Genomic DNA, 23,057 nt, shown 5'->3' with positions numbered 1-23,057 from the left:
GCTGGCACTACCCACGGTTCATATTCATACTGAGGTACATTTAAATTAATTTTGCAGTTAAATGATAAATATGCAAATTTATTTTGATTGCATGAAGAAGGTTATTAAAATATATTGTTAAAAACACATAAAAATGCATTGTCAATATATCCTGGGTGTCCAATACCATTAGGGGGGTTCCCGAGTGGAGCTCTCCTGACTAACAAGGTCATTCCACGTGCTATTGACTTGCATGTGCATTGTGGTGTAATTTCATGTTGATTTATTGTGGGCGTGTTTGATATGAGAACCGGAGAGCCAGGATCATATGTTTAATGTCCCTTTAAGTTATCTGTACAGGTCCAAAAGAGGTAACACTTGTATAATTGATATTTTGGGGCGGAAAGGATTTAAACAAACTGACACCGGGAAGCACTGCGGAAAAGTAAACCTGTTTTAAGGTTCGGATTAACACAGTCTCTTGTTTATTATGTTAATAACCTGAGTTTACCTGGCAGTATCTGCCAATCAAATACAGGTAATGCAATGATTTTTTCCCCTAAATGATTTAGAACATCTGCATTAGTTAATTACAGGTGTGACCTCAACTGACCTAATGTCTGTCAAGGTTTCATGAGAAAATGTCCGTTCTGCAATACATTATTTCAATTGTGAAGATATTGTGCATTCTTTTAACTGAGGCTGATTGAATGCAATTATATGAGTGCTTAGGGACGTCATGTTGTTTATTCCAAATATTTTTGTGGACTCATTTTGGTTCTGCTTGGCAAACACATTTCTTCTCCAGTTTTAATAATTTAATTATTGTGAACAAAAACTGGTTAAATGGTCATCTCATAACCAGATATTTTTAATTTTAAGTTCAAGCCTCAATGATCTATGATTTTTTTTTTTTTTTTCATTTCACTTTAACTTCCATCAGGATAAACTTGATATGGTCCTGAATTGGTGCTGTTGATGACAAAAATCCAAATTAGACATTCTTTCCTTTAATAAACTGAAGCTTTGTTTGTTTTTGTTTGCTAATTCTGAATTCCACTACATCGATATAAACCAAACATTGTTACCACTGATCCCATTTTGTCTCTTACCAAGTGTAGTCATTTTAGTTCCCTGGTGTCAATAACAAGTCTGAAATAGCCACTGAAGTCCCCAGAAAGCAGAAACAATCCAATGTCGTATCTAGTTCAGATGGTAACCTGAAATAGGTAAGGCATGTTTATAGACCCAATGGGCCTGTTCTTATTCTAGACCTTGTTTATTGTTAGTCCCCCACCGGCTGATATAGGTTTGCACTCTGTCCGTCCATCCGTTTGTCTGTGAAGTTTGTTCGTGGCATATATTCTATACTTTTTCATCTGGAGTAACCAGATTTGGTGTACAATGACATCTGGGGATGGCGGAGTGCAGAGTGCAAAAATTAGGTCACTGTTACCTATGACTTGACCTAAACATTTGTTTGGAAAGGTTTGTCCAGGGCATATCATTTATACTATTTCACCTGGACTATCCTGATTGGGTGAACAAGGACATCTTGGGATTGGGGAATGCAAGAAGTAGGTCACTGTGACATATGCTTCCTGATATAAATGTACTGTTCATTAAAAATAGAAATTATCACTGGTGGAGAACTATGGATTGCCTTGCACTACTTTGCCTCGTTGCTGGTATTATTTCTGCAAGGTCTTGAACTTCTGTGATATTGGAAAACAAATATCTTTATACCTGTTCAGTTGTGAAATATTGGAGAACATCTTTGTAACTTAACCCATCCTTTAAGACTCCTCAAAATAGAAACCACCTAATTTAGAAACCCATGCATGTGGAATTTTAATATGTTTCTAAATTGTAGAAATGATCAATGATCTCGAAATGTTTTGTTGATAAAGAAAGTAAGACCTTTCGATTTTTTGTTTTTAGATTAATCGGCTATGAAACTTTAGCACTTTAATGTCTTTGATTGTCGCTAATTTTTCCAAATACAAACGACGTACGGAAAGTGTTTGTCATTTTCTACTCGATCATTACACAAAAATACACGATAGTGTTGAATACCAGTCAAAATAAATTACTGAAATGACGTTTGATTTGTTTAACAAGGCATACCGTTATTGTGATCATACAAACTGCCATCATTAAGTGGGAAGTGATTAAGTAGGAATGAGATGCCCTTTATTTGCAATGTATATATATTTCTTAAAAATACTTTTCAATCACAATTGCATTTTAAACAAAAAAAATGCTTCCTGAATGATTTCTAAGTATAACAATGTTTATCAAGGTGTTTAGATATTAACAGACAATGACTTTACAACTAGAAGCATTCTGAAGTTGCCAAGTCATTGCCCATCGCTTTTTTAGTATAAATCAATATGTCAGGAACCATGCAGATATATAATGGGTTCCTGTCATGCAGTGATATCTGAGATTGGTATATATCAATAAATGTGAAATAAAAATGCTCAATGATTTCCATTAATGTGTTATTAGAAAGATGCAAATAAACAAAACAAACCAAGACATTCTACTGTTATAGATACGTACTTCCAAGGTACAGTGTTTGCGATTTGCGATAGCGGACATTTAATAATTTACTGATCGAGATCGGGCCTAATGGACTCTTGTTGGTAGACCATCCTTCATACTCACCACTAAAATTACATTTCATCAAAACACATAAAAAAGAAATCTAAATAATCTAAATGTGTTTTCTTTTTTATCAGTGTCTTTCTATAAAACCATTTTATAGACTCTAATTTTATTCATAATTTCCGATTGCAGGCTATATTTATCGAGCAATAAAATTGAAGATCTTTTAAGATTAATAGGTGTATTGATATCCAGATCTGCATACACTTGACTCGTGTCCCCATGTCATTAGCTAGACTAGGATATGGGAAGGTAAATACAAAAATACACACAGTGATGAATTGAGAAACATGCGGGTTTGACGTCAGACATAATACATCTGGGTTTGACGTCGGCCGTAAACTGTATCTAATACACATCGTGAATTAGGAAAGTGTTTTACAAAGATCCTAATCACATAATGGTTACCTGTGAAATGTTTACGGTTTAGACGTGAAATATGTCTTTCTCATTTTAACAGGACATTTTGACTTGTTATCAGATTGGGAAGAACTCTGAATGTATAGGGTTATTAAAGGGTCAAGGTAACCTAGATTTGAAAATAGAGGTAATCATGTGTAAGTGATATATTCCTTTAAATTTTCAGCATTTAGTGTTATGTATGTATATAGCATATCACAGGGACAGGTAATCATAATTACGAAGGAAGTATCATCTTAAATTTCAGCCTTTAATTCACACAGGAATGATCTTGGTGAATATCTGTATCGGGTTAGTTAGGGAGGACAGTTTAAAAAACCCTGTCACAAAAATATGGGGTGTCTTAATGGCTAAGTGATATTTTCTTATCAGCTCAAATTATTGATTTCATCACAATTTGGTGTAATATTGCTTAAAAAGTAATAGGTTCACATCTTCATAGTCTATCATTATTGAAGACTCGCTGTAATGAAGAAATATGATGAGCTGAATAAGATTCATTACAGGTAAAAGATTCATTACAGGTAAGAGATTATTACAGGTAAGAGATTCATCACAGGTAAGAGATTCATTTCAGGTAAGAGATTTATTACAGGTAAGAGATTCATTACAGGTAAGAGATTTATTACAGGTAAGAGATTCATTACAGATAAAAGATTCATTACAGGTAAGAGATTATGTAAAGCATTAAGAATCCCTGTACCACTACCTATAGAAGTGTGTTTTTTCCAACATGACTAAAGCTTTGGTAAATCTTTTACAAAAGAAAATCATGCTTTGCAGGTCTTTTATGAAAAATAAAAATCAACAGCAGTATTCTTATTGTAAAAGTACAATGCAACGACTTAAATGACCTTAGCTGTTTAAAGGATGTTAAACTTGGTACAACCTCAGACCATTAAATTGTTGTTCTATGAAGTAACCTGGCCAAGTAGCACTACAACTCTAATACAAAATAAAGGGGAGGTTACTGATCAAGTAGCACTACAACCCTTATACAAAAATTAAGGGGAGGTTACTGGTCAAGTAGCACTACAACTCTTATACAAAATAAAGGGGAGATTACTGGCCAACTAGCACTACAACTCTAATACAAAATAAAGGGGAGGTTACTGATCAAGTAGCACTACAACTCTTATACAAAATAAAGGGGAGATTACTGGCCAAGTAGCACTACAACTCTAATACAAAATAAAGGTTAATGAAGTACAAACAATTACAGTAGAATACAAACTCTCTAGTGTTCCACCTGCAGTAGGACACCTGGGCTCCTTAAGTAAATGAATCCCTTAATTTTGATACTAATTGATGTAGTTTACTGCCACAATTAATACCTTCCATTACATTGTTAAGTTAAACATCCTTAACTTATGAACATGGTTATTACGAATATTCATCCATGAGGTTGTTCCATATGAAAAATCAGGATTTATTAAAATTGTATAAGACCAACATATTTGAAGTATTCTCGAAAAATTGCTTTTAGAATGATAAAAAACTGACTGATTTTGTATATCAATTAGCATGTTAATTACTAAAACCTCAGAACAACTTTTGGATATTATCTCAGAATCCAAAAGTAAAAAAGAGTTTCACATGGTATTAAAAAGATTCTATGGTCAAGGTCAAGGTTACCTCTTGAAAATAGACCTGTTAGGCTCACTGTCAAAAACCCATTGTATTGCCCTTTATGACCCCTAGTGTTGATTCTGGTGACAGTTATATTTTATGGATAGTCTTCATCAGTATATTGCAATTAAACCACGATTCTAAAACCGAAGATGGTCACTGGTCAAGGTCACTGAACTGAAAATAGAACAGGAGTGATATACTGTCTAAACCCTTACATTGTATGACTCTTTAGTTTCTGACTTGTCATTGTTTGGATTATCAGTAGACCTTGGCGGATAACCTACACTGATGATGCCATTTCCAAAGATCCCAAAATCCAAGATTTGCAGCCAGCTTCAATTTCCTGGATTGACTGAGACATCTATTTAGACTATGCCATTAGTTCTGTTGTTATTATTATGATCATACTTGGTTGTAACAGGTACTTTGATTAGTAGATAGTCTACATTGTAGATAAGAACATATCATTACATTCCCATAAAACAAAATGGATGTTGTGGCTTCTGATTGGCCGAGACCTTTCTGGTTATGCTTCTGTTCTGGTGCCTTGATTTTACCCGTTCTTTGTGGCTACTGGTATTTGTCAGATTATATATGTGTATAATGCTTTATTAATACTATTTCAAAATGATTGCTGTGGCTTCTGCTTGGCTATTATGGGTGATATATATGGTCAGGCACATGGCTATAAGTGTTCTTGTTAAACCTTATTTCTGAGAATTCATCATAAATAGTTTGTATTAAGCACATGTAGCTCTGGACAACACCCAAGATTGTGTATGTTCATCTGAAAACTGGACTTGTGGCAATTTTGGCTTTCATAATTTTAGGCTCTGACAACACTGGAAACATCTAGTGAGGTTTGAATGTTTGCATTCTATCTAAGATATAAAAAAAATTGCATGTCATATTTCTCTTCTTCCATTGTTATTAACAGGAAGGTCAAAATGTTATTGAACATGACCTTGTGTATATGTGACCTTGTATGACCTTGTATAAGTGACCTTGCAAGCTATATCAAAAGTGCAATTTAACTGTCTGCTGGTGATTATTTACAATATATATCCTGACACCAATACACGGATATGGTTAATCATTATCCATATTTTATTAAAATCTTTTCATGCTAGTTATTAAAGAAAAATCTTTTAATTATGGCAATATCGAGTAACCCAGAATCAAATTTGACACTGATCTAATCTGTGCTACAGAGAAACTCTTGAAATCATTACATTTAATTGGTAAAAAATTGAAGCATGTGGTTGAAAAGGATCACACTTTACAGCCATTTGTACTGTTTGTCTGTGTCGCTATTGTGGAAACACATAACAGTAATCTACAGTGTCACTTAATTCTTATTCTGTGGTGTAGAGTATCAACAAGCAACAATTACTAGGCCTTGTCAAATATCTCTATCTTTGAGTCTTAATATCATAACCAGAAAATTATAACTTGGAAAAATACTTGTGTTTGAACAAATTCAAAAGAAGCCTATTTGTGTAAACTGATAACAAATAAATTGAGATAAGATCTTGTAGTTTTAATTGTGTTGAAAAGAATTTTAAATGTATTGCAAACAAAATAATTGAATGCATTAGTGGATGTTAGTTGTCTGAAGCAACACTTTAATTTTGCTGTGTTTCCTTGCCTTTTAATCATTAGCTGACAAAATTGACATTGGTTGGCCGTTGAGATATGTCTTTTCATTAAATTCTATCTTAACTCTATTTTAAGATCTGTAGTTTGGTTTGAGTGTGGTTTATCAGAGTTGTGAAGTGATATTTGGCTGTTTTGTCAAGACACTGTAGTATTGACACAAATCGTACCACAGACACTACGCCTATACCTGATACAGTCTCCCACCAGATTTACCATTGTTCTTCACCATTTTCACAAATCAGCGGGACCTTGACAGTAAAAGCACTTGTACAATATTTACAAAAGGGAGTTCTAAAGCGCACTGTGAAAATTATATGATTGTCAACTCAAGAACGTTTTGCTTCTGTGTGATAATCTACTCATTTAAACACACTGTGTCATTGTATCTTCCACAACTAACATCGGACAAAATGTCGTAGTTTTGTTAACTTAATGGTCCAGAATTCTCTAACTTCTAGAAAAATAAAACCAATGTGTTAGATGTCTTGGAAATCACTTTATGAAATGAAGAAGGAAAATGTGTATTGCCTATTTTGAAAATTTGACCACATCTTTAGGTACATCTATTAAGGAATTATCAAGCCAATGTTCAGGCTTACCCATTTACAATGATTATGGCCAAGAATGGGAAAGGAAAGAGGCGGGGAGGGGGGGGGAGTCTTCGTTAGGGGAGGTGATGGGCAGAGTAATACCTATATTGTTACCAAGTATTATAACTGATAATAAGATAGATTAATAACTGTGTGACTACTGTTTTATTAATCAGACAATTCCTTACAGTAGGACCACACACATTATAAAGCGTCCTGATGCACTTTGTGTGTACTGATGGGGTCTGTTAGATAAGTAGAGCTATAGTACCCTTCACTGATACTGTCTAGTGTGTTCCTGTCACAGTCCCTCCTCGCTTCAGGGGTCATCGGACCAAAGAATGCAGCACAATACATATTTTTTACTTCACCATAAGCCTATTGTGCCACGCAATTGAAAACGCTTATGTCTGATAAATGTCATTTTAATTTAGCATGCTGTTTTGGGCAGTTTTCCATGCGTCTAAAACTAGATTGGTGATAACTCGCTTTGTTTGTTGTTGTTGACATGTAAGAAACTTGGCAAGAATTACAATAAAAAATAGAATCTAGTGCTTATTATGGCAGTTGTACTAAGTTGTTGTCGTACACATGGAGTGTGCGTTCCCAAGATGATAAATGAACTTTTAGTTGACAGAAACTCTTTGAGTGATACAGAAGAGGGGATACTCGGGGTGAAACTCTTTGTGTGATACAGAAGAGGGGTTACTCGGGGTGAAATTTCAGCTTTGTTTCTTTTTATGTGTAAAAGTACAGTTAGTTTTACTTCTTAGTAATGTCACAAAGGTTGGTGTTGGGAGGTCATCACTAGAAAGTGGGATGATGTCCTGTTTTATCAGTCTTTGGTTATTGAATGCTACTGCCATCTATAGCCACTTGTTACTGACCCGGCTCAGTAACGGGGAACTTCTATATATCCCCGTGGTTAATTTCCGTTGGCAGCGTTTCAGTATGTACTTAATTGGTACAATGTTTTTTATAATTTTTTTGATAATTGAAATTGTCCTTGTTTTCGATGTAAAAGAGATTTGTCAGTGCAATCAGTCCAAACTGGACCAGAAACACAGTACTTGTGAGGACTATAAGGACAAGGGGTGGTGGACCAGAAATACAGTACTTGTTAGGACTATAAGGACAAGGGGTCGTGGATCAAAAATACAGTATTTGTTAGGACTATAAGGGCAAGGGGTGGTGGACCGGAAATACAGTATTTGTTAGGACTATAAGGACAAGGGGTGGTGGACCAGAAATACAGTACTTGTTAGGACTATAAGGACAAGGGGTGGTGGATCAAAAATACAGTATTTGTTAGGACTATAAGGACAAGGGGTGGTGGACCGGAAATACAGTATTTGTTAGGACTATAAGGACAAGGGGTGGTGGTTCAAAAATACAGTATTTGTTAGGACTATAAGGGCAAGGGGTGGTGGACCGGAAATACAGTATTTGTTAGGACTATAAGGACAAGGGGTGGGGGATCAAAAATACAGTATTTGTTAGGACTATAAGGACAAGGGGTGGTGGACCAGAAATATAGTATTTGTTAGGACTATAAGGACAAGGTGTGGTGGACCAGAAATACAGTACTTGTTAGGACTTTAAGGACAAGGGGTGGTGGACCAGAAATACAGTACTTTTTAGGACTATAAGGACAAGGGGTAGTGGACCAGAAATACAGTACTTGTTAGGACTATAAGGACAAGGGGTGGTGGATCATAAATACAGTATTTGTTAGGACTATAAGTAAGGGGTGGTGGACTGGAAATACAGTATTTGTTAGGACTATAAGGACAAGGGGTGGTGGATCATAAATACAGTATTTGTTAGGACTATAAGTAAGGGGGGGTGGACTGGAAATACAGTATTTGTTAGGACTATAAGGACAAGGGGAGGTGGACCAGAAACACAGTACTTGTTAGGACTATAAGGACAAGGGGGGGTGGACCAGAAATACAGTACTTGTTAGGACTTTAAGGACAAGGGGTGGTGGACCAGAAATACAGTACTTTTTAGGACTATAAGGACAAGGGGTAGTGGACCAGAAATACAGTATTTGTTAGGACTATAAGGACAAGGGATGGTGGACCAGAAATACAGTATTTGTTAGGACTATAAAGACAAGGGGTGGTGGACCAGAAATACAGTATTTGTTAGGTCTATAAGGACAAGGGGTGGTGGACCAGAAATGCATTACTTGTGAGGACTATAAGGACAAGGGGTGGTGGACCAGAAACACAGTACTTGTTAGGACTATAAGGACAAGGGGAGGTGGACCAGAAACACAGTACTTGTTAGGACTATAAGGACAAGGGGTAGTGGACCAGAAATACAGTACTTGTTAGGACTTTAAGGACAAGGGGTGGTGGACCAGAAATACAGTACTTTTTAGGACTATAAGGACAAGGGGTAGTGGACCAGAAATACAGTATTTGTTAGGACTATAAGGACAAGGGGTAGTGGACCAGAAATACAGTATTTGTTAGGACTATAAAGACAAGGGGTGGTGGACCAGAAATACAGTATTTGTTAGGTCTATAAGGACAAGGGGTGGTGGACCAGAAATACAGTACTTGTTAGGACTATAAGGACAAGGGGTGGTGGACCAGAAACACAGTACTTGTTAGGACTATAAGGACAAGGGGTGGTCTTCAAACACCCTTAAACTCTACAGAGTAGATAATTCCAACTTTAAAGATTTTCGGTAAAAGTGACAATCAGACCATGACACACAACCTTCCTAGAGTTTGAAATAGTTCCCTTACTGTAATTATCGCTGACATTAGATATTTTCATTGACTATTCATATAAAACCCACCTGTAGGTGAAGCTTGGTGAAGCTATTATACTCTCCATTACACGTTCAACTGTGGCCATTGTTTTGGTTCCGTTACCAATTTGTTGTACAGCTTTACGTTTCTGTGTTGAAAAAGTTGACTGTAGAAAGTCTGTTCTCATTGTTGTCCATTTCACCATCAACACATGTTGAGCATGAGTGTCCCTGTGACTGAGATCAGTGCCTTTCTGTAAAATGTTTTGTTGGAAAGTTGTTGTGTGGCTTAATTCTGCAATGTAGCTAGCTCTGATCATTGATCACTACCATAGCGGTCCCTTGTCTGCAGATTTGATAGCAATTATCAAGTCATGTTTAAAAGTCTAAAGAGTATTGGGTTCCAAAGAATTAGAATTGTGATTGGTGATATGATTTAATGAGTTGGGATGTATCACCTGCTGCAGCACCAAAGAGATGAAGGATTCCAAAGTAGACATTTTATTCGACAGATCATCCAAGATAAATGGGTTTCTAGGTTGTAGTAAGTCTGTGTGTCCGATGTCATGTTGTCTGTGACTACTGTTGGCAATACAAGATAAGAGGTGAAAAAACATGTAAAATGTAAATTTGTAGGTAGCTTATACATTCTGTAAGGTCAAGTTAATGGATGTCTTTCTCTCTGTAATCTGATAATGACCGATATGGCATGTGTTTATGTGCATTTTATACACATTGTGTAATACTATAATATGATGTATACCATATTTATCTGTGTAATACTAGAATATAATGTATACCATATTTATCCAGCAGTTAGCCCATGCCTGGTAATAAGCCCACCTGTATCTTTCGCAGTTCAGGAGAAATTTTAACAAATACTAAATATAATTTCAACCGGTCGACGGTAGGAATTAGGATGTAATAAAAAAAAAATCGGTATGAAAACGCCAATAGGTGGCGCCATTGGTGGTATTTGCATGTGCAAATGGTCTGGGTTGTTACCTATACGTGTCATTCAGGCGACACAGGTAACAAGAAGCACATGTGCATGTTTTAATTTTAAAATGGGCTTATTATTTTGAGATTAATAGGTTAGGAGTTATATGTTTGTGTGTGAGACGTACATTATTGCGTAATTGTGTTTATTTATCATGGTGATTGTAAATAATCCGTTGTTCTTTAATAAGCCTATCCCCTACTTCGAGTTAGAGATCACGTTATGTATTAGTCCCGAGGACTTATTGTTAAATGTCTTCACTATTGTTTTATGATAGATTCTGAACTATCAATAAGTCTTCTGAACTGTCGTGACGCAATTCTCCACATCCCACTTACCGGTAACAGTGTGTGGATCTACCGTGAATTCCTTTCACATTTTAGTAACATACATTTTATATAAATGGAATAGTTTTTATTGTTACAACGATTTCAGCACTTTGATCACGAGTGTGAAACCATGCTTTCTGACACAGACAATAATGATATTGAGATGTATGTTCTCTACCCCCATTAGCACTGAAATTCCTGTTTACTGGCCAGACCAAACAAATTAGTGCATTTTATTTACATGGGTTTAAAACTTGGTTTACCTTTATCTAAAAGGAAATTAACAGTATTTGTGATGTCGTTACCAACGTGGGATATTATAATGTTATGTCTGCCATTGTCACTAATGTTATACTGTATCTGCACAGTTTAAGTAGATAGTCCCGCCACGTTTCTACTGTATACATTCTTTCCCCTATATATATTCAGACAAATACACTGACAGGTTGGAGGTGTTTTTAGGAACTCTTGGAACATTATAGAGTTATCCCCAGTATAGCAGCAGAAGTATTACAAGTAACATGACCGTAAGTAAGCTCTGGCCTGTTTAAATAAAGGTCCAACGATATAATCCCCATGACAGAGATGTTTTTGTGACAAAGGAAATTATAATTAATATATTTCTTTCTATATTATTCTCGGCAATAGTTAATGGGCACGCAAATCCCGATTAGAAAATTGCTGATCAAATTGGAACTCTTCATCGATGGAGAAAAATCACAAAGTGATGGGACTTTTAGCCTTAATTATTCATGAAACATGTGTATTCATTAATAAGATTAAATAACAACTATATGTACTTGTAAAGCTTTCTTCGTACATAAGTTTGTAAAGGAATTATACAAACAAAACACAACTAGAATTTCTTGTTAATCAATATGGTTTTAGAAAGTAATATGTCAATTTTGAAACATCAAGTCAATTTTAAGATTTTAAAATTCAACTTAATTAAACAAAAATAGTACTATGTGTACCTGTCTGCATATACCATCAGGTGTGAAATATAGAATAAAGGTCAGGGGGAGCATTTCCTCATTAAAACCTGTCCATGTTTGATCTAGTTCAGCCTAAACCATATCAAACAGTTCAGTCAGGTGACATCTGGATCAAGAGTTTGAATCCATATTAAAGTGTAACACAAATATTGAATGGTATCTTACACCAGCTAATATTAACACCTAAACCTGGAACACAGACCAATCATTTAAACCATTGTTTAGTTTGGAACCATATCAACTTTGACCTTGACAGTTAAATATAGTACAGATTTTTATCACTTGTCAACATACGCTACAGTAAATGTACTATTTGTATTATAATTTATTGTACTAAAATTTGAATTCAATTTACACAGTAAATCAATACCAGTGAAAAAAGAAAGAATTAAATGCCCTGAACGTTTCTGAAAAGACACCTGTAGAATCCTGCCACCTGTTGATGTGAAAAAATGTAGACGGTTTGATGCAGGAGTTGCTTCCCTTTGAATGTAAAAATTAACAAACCTAGAACACACTACTAGCTTGTTAGCAGTAAATGCTGCTAATAAGTCGATCTTATGAAGGAATTTGTCTGACAGCATCAGCTTATTCATATGTGGTATGTATGTGTCAACAACAGCAGAATAGAGGACAAAATGGTTTTGATCAATTTTTCATTAATTATAGAATCACATCAGATACGGACATTCATTTTCTTTGATGACCTCTGTAGTCAGTGTCTTTATATTTATTCAATGACACAGTTAAAGAGGTAAATCAGATACACAGTAATGAAATTGGAAATCTTGCCCTCCCATTTAGGTAGACAGTATCGGGTGTGTTTCTATGGGATGGGTTGATGGGTAATTTGAATGTGATAAATATAACAGTACGATGCCTTTTGTGGTCAAACAAGCGTGAAGGATTTGTTTTCTTTACGATTTACACTTGTCTTCCTGTCCGGGACGTGATGTTGCTGCGTAATTTGTTTTTGAAAGAAATTGAAGTTGAAATCATGAAATTGTAAACGACCAGCAGGTAATTTCCTCCCCAATAGGACAAAGCCTCCATGTTTTGTTATGATCAAGTTTAATTTCAGTAACTGATCAGTTATCTGGGTACTTTCATTGACGAATAATTGAGAAAGTTTAATTAAAAATAAGATTACAGGAGGGTTAGGACTTGATTGATACTCTTGGTACAATAATGACCTTTCCGTACCAGGGTGCACACATAGGTCTTAACCAAACATTTCTGTCAAATTGACAAAGAAATTGGGTTCATCTTTTAAACAGAAAACATTCAAATTAAGAAATTTCGAAATTTTTAAAGTAAAACCAATTCAAATTCAAATAAAGCTGGTTAATTAGGAATTGTAATATTAAACTGATCTTCTGACTCTGTAAACGTCGGTACCATTGCACATGTTGGACGATTGGTACAGACCTAGGATCAAATCTGCTAAAGTACACTCAACCTTTACACAATGGAACAGTTATTAAAGAAATTGGAGTCGGAGGGATTCTGGAAATACAGTTTCACATTGCTTAATATATCCTCTAAACTTTTAAAATGTTCAACACAGAGTATTGGAGATAGGAATCTACTACAGTGTTTCATATACAGAAATGTGTTTACTGGAATTTGAACAAGATGCTAAACATGAAATATTGACTGGACATTGGAACTGTTTTTTACCCCCAAACTCATAAGATATTTTACATGGATCAATATCTACAATAATTGAGATCTATTTACCCAACCACATTTAATTTAAACAACAAGAATCACAATTTCCATTGCCTGTTTGCTAAAATGACAACAAGTTTTGCGTGTAAGTACATTCTCTTGTACAAGCTACAATTTACTTCCATTTAATGCTCAGTCTAGCTTTATATCTCTTTTTCATGGAAATTGATTATTTTCTAATGCTGTATTGGTTTCCAATAATTTCTGCCACACATGAACTTGAAAAAATAACTTGAACCATATACCTTGATATTGAGATATATCAATGATGAAACCGACTTGAGTTAATCAATAGTTATTGAGAACCAAATTGAGACTTTTGTACTCAGTTGTTTGCTCAAAACGTGGGAGGTGATTAAACTCGGACAGCGTAGCCTTGGATCAGGGAGAAGGAAAGAAAATGTTACTGTAAATAGTACCAATTGATTTTAATGTTTAACATCCTGCTGAGAATCAAAGAACAAATTATCCTATCACACACCAATATCATTATGTTTAACGCAATCATCTTCCTCAAGTTGAGTTATTCTGCGACTCGGGAGTAGTGCCAGGTAACATCATCAGTGTGCCATGACCCGCAGATAATTGGAGAGTTCAGTCACGGTACCAACTGGTATGATTTCCTAATAACACAGTACAATGATTAAAGGGGAGAACCCCGCTTAATTGATTCCTGAGTCGCCATAGTAAAATAGAATATCAATTTAACAGCCATGAAAAGGTTAATAGAGCGTGGTATACCAACCTATTAGTATATTTTGTTTTTCTTTCGTAATTATACACCTTGTATTTATACTCAAATTTTGTGAAATTATCTCTCCTTTTTATTCACAGATCATTTTCAGATTTTCTGCTTTTAAAGTGCATCTCTGCATGCAAGCTTGGAAATTATAAACCTCCCTACTCATATAGCAATTCAGATTTACTGAACATTTTATTCTGAATAGATACAGCTGTTTTAAAATGACAATGTCAAATAATTATGTTTGTTTGCACTAGAAGTGGGGTCAGACTTGTGTACCCCAGTATATCAATGATTTCCGGGACGGTACTTATAGACATTTAAACCCTAACAGAGATAATTACTGTTGTTGATTAACTATATCTAGGATAGGGGGAATGATCATGCGTCACCAACTATGTTTTCTGGAAAACCAAATCTGTGTTATCAGAATTTAAAAGAGAGATTTAATAAAAAAAAAAGACATTTGTCTTCATAAAGAATGTCTTTTTAATTTGATACATGTTTGTTGACATAAAATCTTTAGACCCCCTGAAGTGTTAGTTCCCATGTTTACATGTTAAAGATTACATACCAGTTGTGTGAAATGTTTATTGAAATACTAATTGAAAACACCTTGCAGCATTCTGTTGAAACTTTGATTTGCTTGTGTGAATTGTTAAACAGAAAATGCACAATGGTACCAAGATGGTAATCTTTTTTCAGGATATTTAATGTTGCCCGATTATTTACTATGAGTTGTCTCTCCTGTTTTAGTAGGTGAGGGGTCAGTAAAGGTCACGGTCAATGATGGTGACTATATTGTAGACCATGGTCATCTCAAATAGGATTACAAAGGGTCATGGTAAATTTGACCAAATCAACTATATATGCTCATTCCAATTTAACCCTTGGTTGACAACTGTGCTTAATGCATGAATCATTACCATGTTTTATGATCAGTAACCATGTTTTATGATCATTACCATGGTTTATGATCAATAACCATGTTTTATGATCAGTAACCATGGTTTATGATCAGTAATCATGTTTTATGATCAGTAACCATGGTTTATGATAAGTAACCATGTTTTATGATCAGTACCCATGGTTTATGATCAGTAACCATGGCTTATGATCAGTAACCATGTTTTATGATCATTACCATGGGTTATGATCAATAACCATGTTTTATGATCAGTAACCATGGTTTATGATAAGTAACCATGTTTTATGATCAGTACCCATGGTTTATGATCAGTAACCATGGCTTATGATCAGTAACCATGTTTTATGATCAGTAACCATGGTTTATGATCAGTAACCATGTTTTATGATCAGTACCCATGGTTTATGATCAGTAACCATGGCTTATGATCGGTAACCATGTTTTATGATCGGTAACCATGGTTTAACCATGATTTTCAATGGTTAACAGCTTTGAACATGGTCTACGTTTCTTGAGGTCTGGCTGCCGATGCTGATCATCAATATTTTCAGACATGCAAATTATTCCGTCACACATATGATATAAACGATATATATATGGTAATTTAATCAAGGTCTGCTGAAAGTGTAATAAATTGTGAACCAGAATTACATAGGTAAACCAGGCATTGACTTTCTTCTGTCCTCAGTAGTGATGTCACTCTTCAATCACTTACATAAGCTAGATTCTATAGTTCGTTGAACTTGTATATTCTTTACATAAGTAAAGAATAACCATATTTAGATTTGAAATCAAACGGAGAGTTTATTAGCAGCTGTTTCCCCTAATGAAGTGGAAGATTTGTTTCTTGATTGATTATCAAGTCCATTTTTATTGCTGATTTCACTACATGATATGGTGGAGTGTTTCCTTGTGGGTCCAGGGATGACCTGATTAGCTTAGAAATCTGCTGCATCAACTTCCAGTCTCCAGGGGACACCACTTCCAGGCGTCCTAAACCAACACTTAACTCCTTTGGGTGTTTTCAGCACCAGTTATAGTATCCCACTGGTGCTTCACAAAACTTGTTCATCTGAAATGTAAACAGGTAATAAAAATGGATTATTTACATAATCTGGAGATTCAAAATAAGTAAAATTGGTTGGAAGATCATATTTCACCTCTCAAACCTTGTTAATCACCCTATCATAAATTGATAATCATCACTGTACACTAGCAAATCTAAATAACACGTAAGTGACATCTGGGTCTCTGCAGTGTTTTGTATCAATGTGGATATTGTGTGGTAATAGATTATTTACTCAACTGAAGGAGAAATACTGAAAATTCGGGGAATTTATTGTAAATATTCCTTGATGGCGTAATAACATGTTATTTTAGAGGCAAACAAAGAACTAGATCAATATGATGGCCTTCATATATACAATATAATAGTAATTTTTTTCTTGGAAGTGCATTATAATGAATCAACTTCACATTAAATATCAAGGTTACATGAAGATTTTATTTACCTGACATATGCAATGGAAGATAAACATGGCACGGCATTTAAGTTAGACAACATAAATATATGGTGTGAATAATCTTATATATACCTATCTGTATATGTTGTTGAAAATAAGCAGTTGCATGCACATCAAAAATTCAAATGTCCTATTATATTTTTAGGTCACCTGAGCTTTGCTCAAGTGACCTATTCCGATCACTTTCCGTCCGTCGTCGTCCGTCGTGTGTAAACTTTTTACATTTTCAACTTCTTCTCAAGAACCAGTGGATGGAATTTTTTCAAACTTGGTCAGAATCATCCTTGGTAGATGAGGCTACAAAATTGTAAAATTGGTATTCCTACCCCAACCCCTTGGGCCAGGGTGGGGCCCCAAAGGGAAAATTAACCAATATTTCAAAAATCTTCTTCTCCAGACTGGAAGATACTACAGTCATTTTCTCTGCATGGATGGAAAGAACATCAGGGGCTTTATTTAAATTGTAAATTTCAGGATCCCTGATCTATCCGTTCTCCCTTGGGGAGGGGGTAAAGTTTACTATAGTTTATATAGGGAAACAACACTTTCGGGTATATTTTGACAATTTTCTGTAAGAAATTATTCTTACTTGTTGAGAATTATCCTTGGAGGAAGATGGTTTTAAAATGTAAAATTGGGATTCCTACCCTAACCCTAGGGGCCAGAGCGGGGCCCCAAAGGGAAAATTAACCAATATTTCAAAAATCTTCTTCTCCAGACTCAGAGGTACTACAGTCATTTTCTCTGCATGGATGGAAAGATCATCAGGGGCTTTATTTAAATTATATATTTCAGGACACCCGGCCCATCCCTTCTCCCTTTTGGAGGAGGTAAAGTTTACTCTAGTTTATAAAGGGAAATAACACTTTTGTGTATATTTTGACAGTTTTCTGTCAGAAATTATTCTTACTTGTTGAGAATTATCCTTGGTGGAAGATGGTTTTAAAATGTAAAATTGGGATTCCTACCCCAACCCTAGGGGCCAGGGTGGGCCCCAAAGGGAAAATTTACCAATATTTCAAAAATCTTCTCCAAACTCAGAGGTACAACAGTCAATTTCAGTGCATGGATAAAAGATCGTCAGGAGCTTTATTGAAATTGTCAATTTCAGGACCCCTGAGCCATCCGTAAATTTACTATAGTTTATATAGGGAAATAACACTTTTGGGTATATTTTATCCATTTTCAGCAAAACATTATTCAAACTTGGTCAGAATCATCTTTAGTGGATGAGGGTATTACAGTGTAAAATTGGAATTCCTGCCCCATCCCCAAGGGCTAGGGCGGGGCCCCAAAGGAAACATTTACCAATATTTTAAAATTCTTATCCTTTGATGACATGACAAGTATTGTATTTCACTAAGTTTACATGCTGATTTCCACATAACATCTAAACAATAAAATAAAGCTACCAGTACCTATGATATAACTCAGGTGACCGCTAAGGCCCTTAAATGTTAAATTCAACTGTATAACCGACAGCCTACAATCAGTGCATATGCGGAATCTAGGGTACCTGGTGCCGATTTTATAATTAGTATTTTTAAAGTTGTCAACATCTGAAACATGGCTGCAAAGCCAACGAAAAACCCTGCATCATCTTCGAAGAACAAGTTGATACATGACATCTTCCAAGCAGCTGTAGGTTCACATAAAACAACATCCTCTTGTGACATTAACTTAGGCATCGATGAGTCTAAATGGCTATTAGTATTAGGGCCTAGTAATGCCGGACCGACCGAACACAGTTCTGATCAGTCTCAGTGTTGTTACCCCTGATTTCGGGAATACATGCAAGCAAGGCCGATATTTGTCTTAGTAAAGTGAAGTAGATATCGATATCCTGTCAAAAAGATGGAAAAAAGCTCACAAGTTCAAATTCCATACAAGGTAAGATTGGTTAGCATGTCGTTAATAAACATACGTTACGTAACAAGCGATTGTAATGAAATACAACTAAGTCAACGGAGGCGGGTTGTTTTTCCGGAATGGATGTATTTTTGTGTTAATTTGTTTCACCAATTAGAGGTAACGATCCGAATAACAATTGTAGATTGATTTGTTACTAGCATTATTGTTATAGGTTTCACGGCGGATATATGCGCGCATAGGATCCATCTGAGTTTTACATTCACTTCGCCTGCAAATGTAATATGAAAAATAAATGGCAAAGCCTCAAAAGTTAGAAAAAAGCTACGTAGCTTTTGCTAATCTGTGACATTATATAGGCCTATTGAGAATTTTACATCATAGATATATTCATTTGTCCCTGTCACAAACTGATAAAGTATATTTTTAAGAGTCAGTCTTAGGCCTACCTTCAGTAGGCCTACTGGATATATAGGAGCTACCGTCATCTTATGTTCTGAGAAATGTTGATGATATAAAAAGTGCTTGGGGACACAACAGTAAAAAATCTGAATAAATGAATCTGTTCCTATTGGCTCAAACATTTTAAATATCTAGTGAATGTATCAATCAAAAAATGTTGTCTGTAAAATAAATTAAACCACTCAAATATGTATCTCAAAAGCTACCAGATTGCACGATAGAGCTTCTAGATCTGACATTTTCCGGCGAGGGGCATGCCCCTGTACCCCCATAGAATGGCTTCGTGCTTCGGTGCTCGCATTCACACCTTCAGTGCGACTTTCTGCATGCACATCAGAAACAGCTCTGCTACGCGCCTGAAAAGTAACGGGTATAGGCAGTGGTGGGAGGGCTTACTCTGTATATTACCAGTACAGTCAGTGGAAATGTGTGGAAATTAGGGTTTAGGTAAAGGGGATTTAAAGTCAAATTCAGTTTTGTATGTTATATTTTTAATGACAAAGATGTCAAAGTCATAATTCAGATAGTGAATTCATGACAAATGCTAACACCATGATTTAAATGTTAGATTCATGACAAGGATGTCAAGGTCATGATTTAGATGTAAAATAGTTGTCAAGGTTATGATTTAGATGTAAAATAGTTGTCAAGGTTATGATTCAGATGTAAAAAGGATGTCAAGGTTATGATTCAGATGTAAAAAAGTTGTCAAGGTCATGATTCAGATGTTGAAATGGATGTCAAAGCTATGATTTAGATGTAAAATGGATGTTAAGGTCATGATTCAGATGTAAAATGTTTGGCAAGGTCATGATTCAGATGTGAAATTCTTAACAAGACTTCCATTAGTGGCAGATGAAAAGTCTGATTCCATGTTTTCTATGTTTTTTAGTTTATCTTTTTTAATACCATCCGTTCCTTATTGAAGAGATGGATTGGGAGAAATTTAACCTTAACTTCGTACTTATTAATGTTTCTATTTTGTTATATGCAAATATTAGATTAAGTATATAACCTCTACTGGTACTCTCTCTTACAAAGACTTATTGAAGAACTTATTGATTACAATTAATATTTCTATTTTGTTATATGCAAATATTAGATTAAGTATATAACCTCTACTGGTACTCTCTCTTACAAAGACTTATTGAAGAACTTATTGATTACAATTAATATTTCTATTTTGTTATATGCAAATATTAGATTAAGTATATAACCTCTACTGGTACTCTCTCTTACAAAGACTTATTGAAGAACTTATTGATTACAATTAATATTTCTATTTTGTTATATGCAAATATTAGATTAAGTATATAACCTCTACTGGTACTCTCTCTTACAAAGACTTATTGAAGAACTTATTGATTACATTCTTAAATTCTTCACTTTATGAAATCCGATGTTCAGGTGTGTATCTCAGTATATTAGTCGATATCCAAAATTTCAAAAAGTACAGGTTGATCTTATTTGACGTTAGTAAATAGACCATGCGTTATCCATCGACAGGTTCTCAATTAGTCGATGAATAAATACTGAAGGCGAAGAGTGTGCACCTGTCGCTAGCTTATGATTGGTGGGAACATTTAGTGGAGATTCTTGCTTACAGTGACAGCTACCCATAGTGACACTTATCTAACGAATAGCCCTTCTTGTTTTTGATACGAATTCACTTGAGATCAAATTGTTTTATCGATTCTGTATCCTTGAGAGCTGACATTTTGGGTTCGACCCTAAGTAGGGGTCACCTGTGACAAACTCTCGGCTTACTTTCCCAGTCGTGTTTAAAACGTCATTTATGATCAATATTATATTAATATCATACATTTGCTTGTTTGTTCCGTTCTTGGAGTGGCTCTTCAACAGCACAGGTAGTTAATTCATTCCAGACTCAAAGGTCAAGGTGATAGGACTCTCTGCTTAGCTTGGAGAATGACTATAGCAACAGGTAAATTTATAATTGGGGGGATTTGGGTGGGGGAGACAAAAAAAGGTCTGAAAAGAATAAAAATAGTAACACATGGCAGAGACAGTAATTTGATAGTGAAAAAATAAAATACAGGTAAAAATAGTTCATTGATTAAAGGTGAAAATTGTGGAATAAATTATCTGGTTCATCACGTTACTACTGGTTTCTCTACCATTGGAATCGTGCACCTGTAATAACGGGATAATACCTTGATAACTCCCTAGGTTAATCAACAATCACAGCTGTTGTTAATTGATGAACTGTCCTTAATTGCTAGCTACATCATAGTGACAAAAAGTAGGCTGGTCAAGGTTACAGGACGTCCTCTATTACTGGTGTTAACTCTACAGGTGTGTTCTTATTCGTTAGTATGTAATTACCTTACTACCTTATTCGTTAGTATGTAATTACCTTACTACCTGATTTTTCAGGCTACTTAAAAGTTTAATTCTGGCTGGTTTCATTTTTCACAGTTTAAGCAATAAATTGTAAGTTTATGGGATCAATTTTTTCTTTCTTTTTTTCCATTCATGGTTCTCACATGTTTGATCAATATTTACAAGTTATCATCAAGTCTTTACAGGTGCGAGATTCCAAATCAAAGTCCAAATTAATAGGATGAAAGTGTAATGTAATTTTCTAAAGGACAATCAGACAAAAAGCTTAATTGATATTTACTGGTTAGTTAGCTCTGAACTGTTTGTTGACAGCTAATCAAACCTCAGTACCAGGTTCTATAATTACATGCCTCAGGAGCACGCTGACATCATCATCCTGTTTGATGCAAATTACTCGGTTCATGTCGTGTTTGATGCATAAGATTCCACACTCTCCATTTTACTATTTAAGTAGCATGTCAGCAGAAGGCAGATTCAAAATTTCACAATTTGAAATAAAAAAGTATAGTTCTATCTATTTTACAACTTTACTCTTCCCTTTATTTCTGTCAAACACGTTAACACGCACCACTTTTTCTCTCTCCTACCAGCCAAGCCTTTAAGAGCCCTCAAATATCATATCACTTTTCAGCATATGTAAATACTCTGTTTCCGTGAAAAAACTGTCTAATTTGCATATGCACAATTGATTATGAATATTCGTGATGACCTTACTTCTTCTCACTATCTTGGTCTAACCTCAAGTTTTCGTAGTGTCAACAATAATTGACACCCTACTTCCGTGATAAAGTAATGATAGGCTCCTATAGTGTTTAACTTATCCCCTGGCTAATCGAGTTTTGTGGTTTTATTGATAAACCGGATGTTGACTCTTTCTCTGGTGTATGGACTATCGGGTTCCTGCCACCCCAATGGTTACTGAAGGAGGGCCTTTAAGGGAGCCATATACCGAAATAAGCAAATAGCGCTATTAAATGGTACCAACACAGCGTGCAATCTAGAGATGGATTCCCTAAATGTGTTGTTTCCAAAACGTTATTAAGTTAATGGACAATTTGTAGATTTGAGGTTCTGATTAATTGAATTTACTGTATCAGATTGTAAATTGTCTTTTGCCATTAACACCAACAGTAGTATTGTTTGTGGACTGGCCATGGGAAGTCCATTGGGTGTATAGCTATGTACATGGCTGTTTGTGGACTGGCCATGGATAGTCCATTGGGTGTATAGCTATGTATGTGGTTGTTTGTGGACTGGCCATGGAAAGTCCATTGGGTGTATAGCTATATATGTACGTGGTTGTTTGTGGACTGGTCATGGAAAGTCCATTGGGTGTATAGCTATGTATGTGGTTGTTTGTGGACTGGCCATGGAAAGTCCATTGGGTGTATAGCTAT

This window comes from Mizuhopecten yessoensis, unplaced genomic scaffold, assembly GCF_002113885.1.
Source record: "Mizuhopecten yessoensis strain PY_sf001 unplaced genomic scaffold, ASM211388v2 scaffold4977, whole genome shotgun sequence".
Classification (NCBI taxonomy): Eukaryota; Metazoa; Mollusca; class Bivalvia; order Pectinida; family Pectinidae; genus Mizuhopecten; species Mizuhopecten yessoensis.
This window is presented reverse-complemented; position numbering follows the sequence as displayed.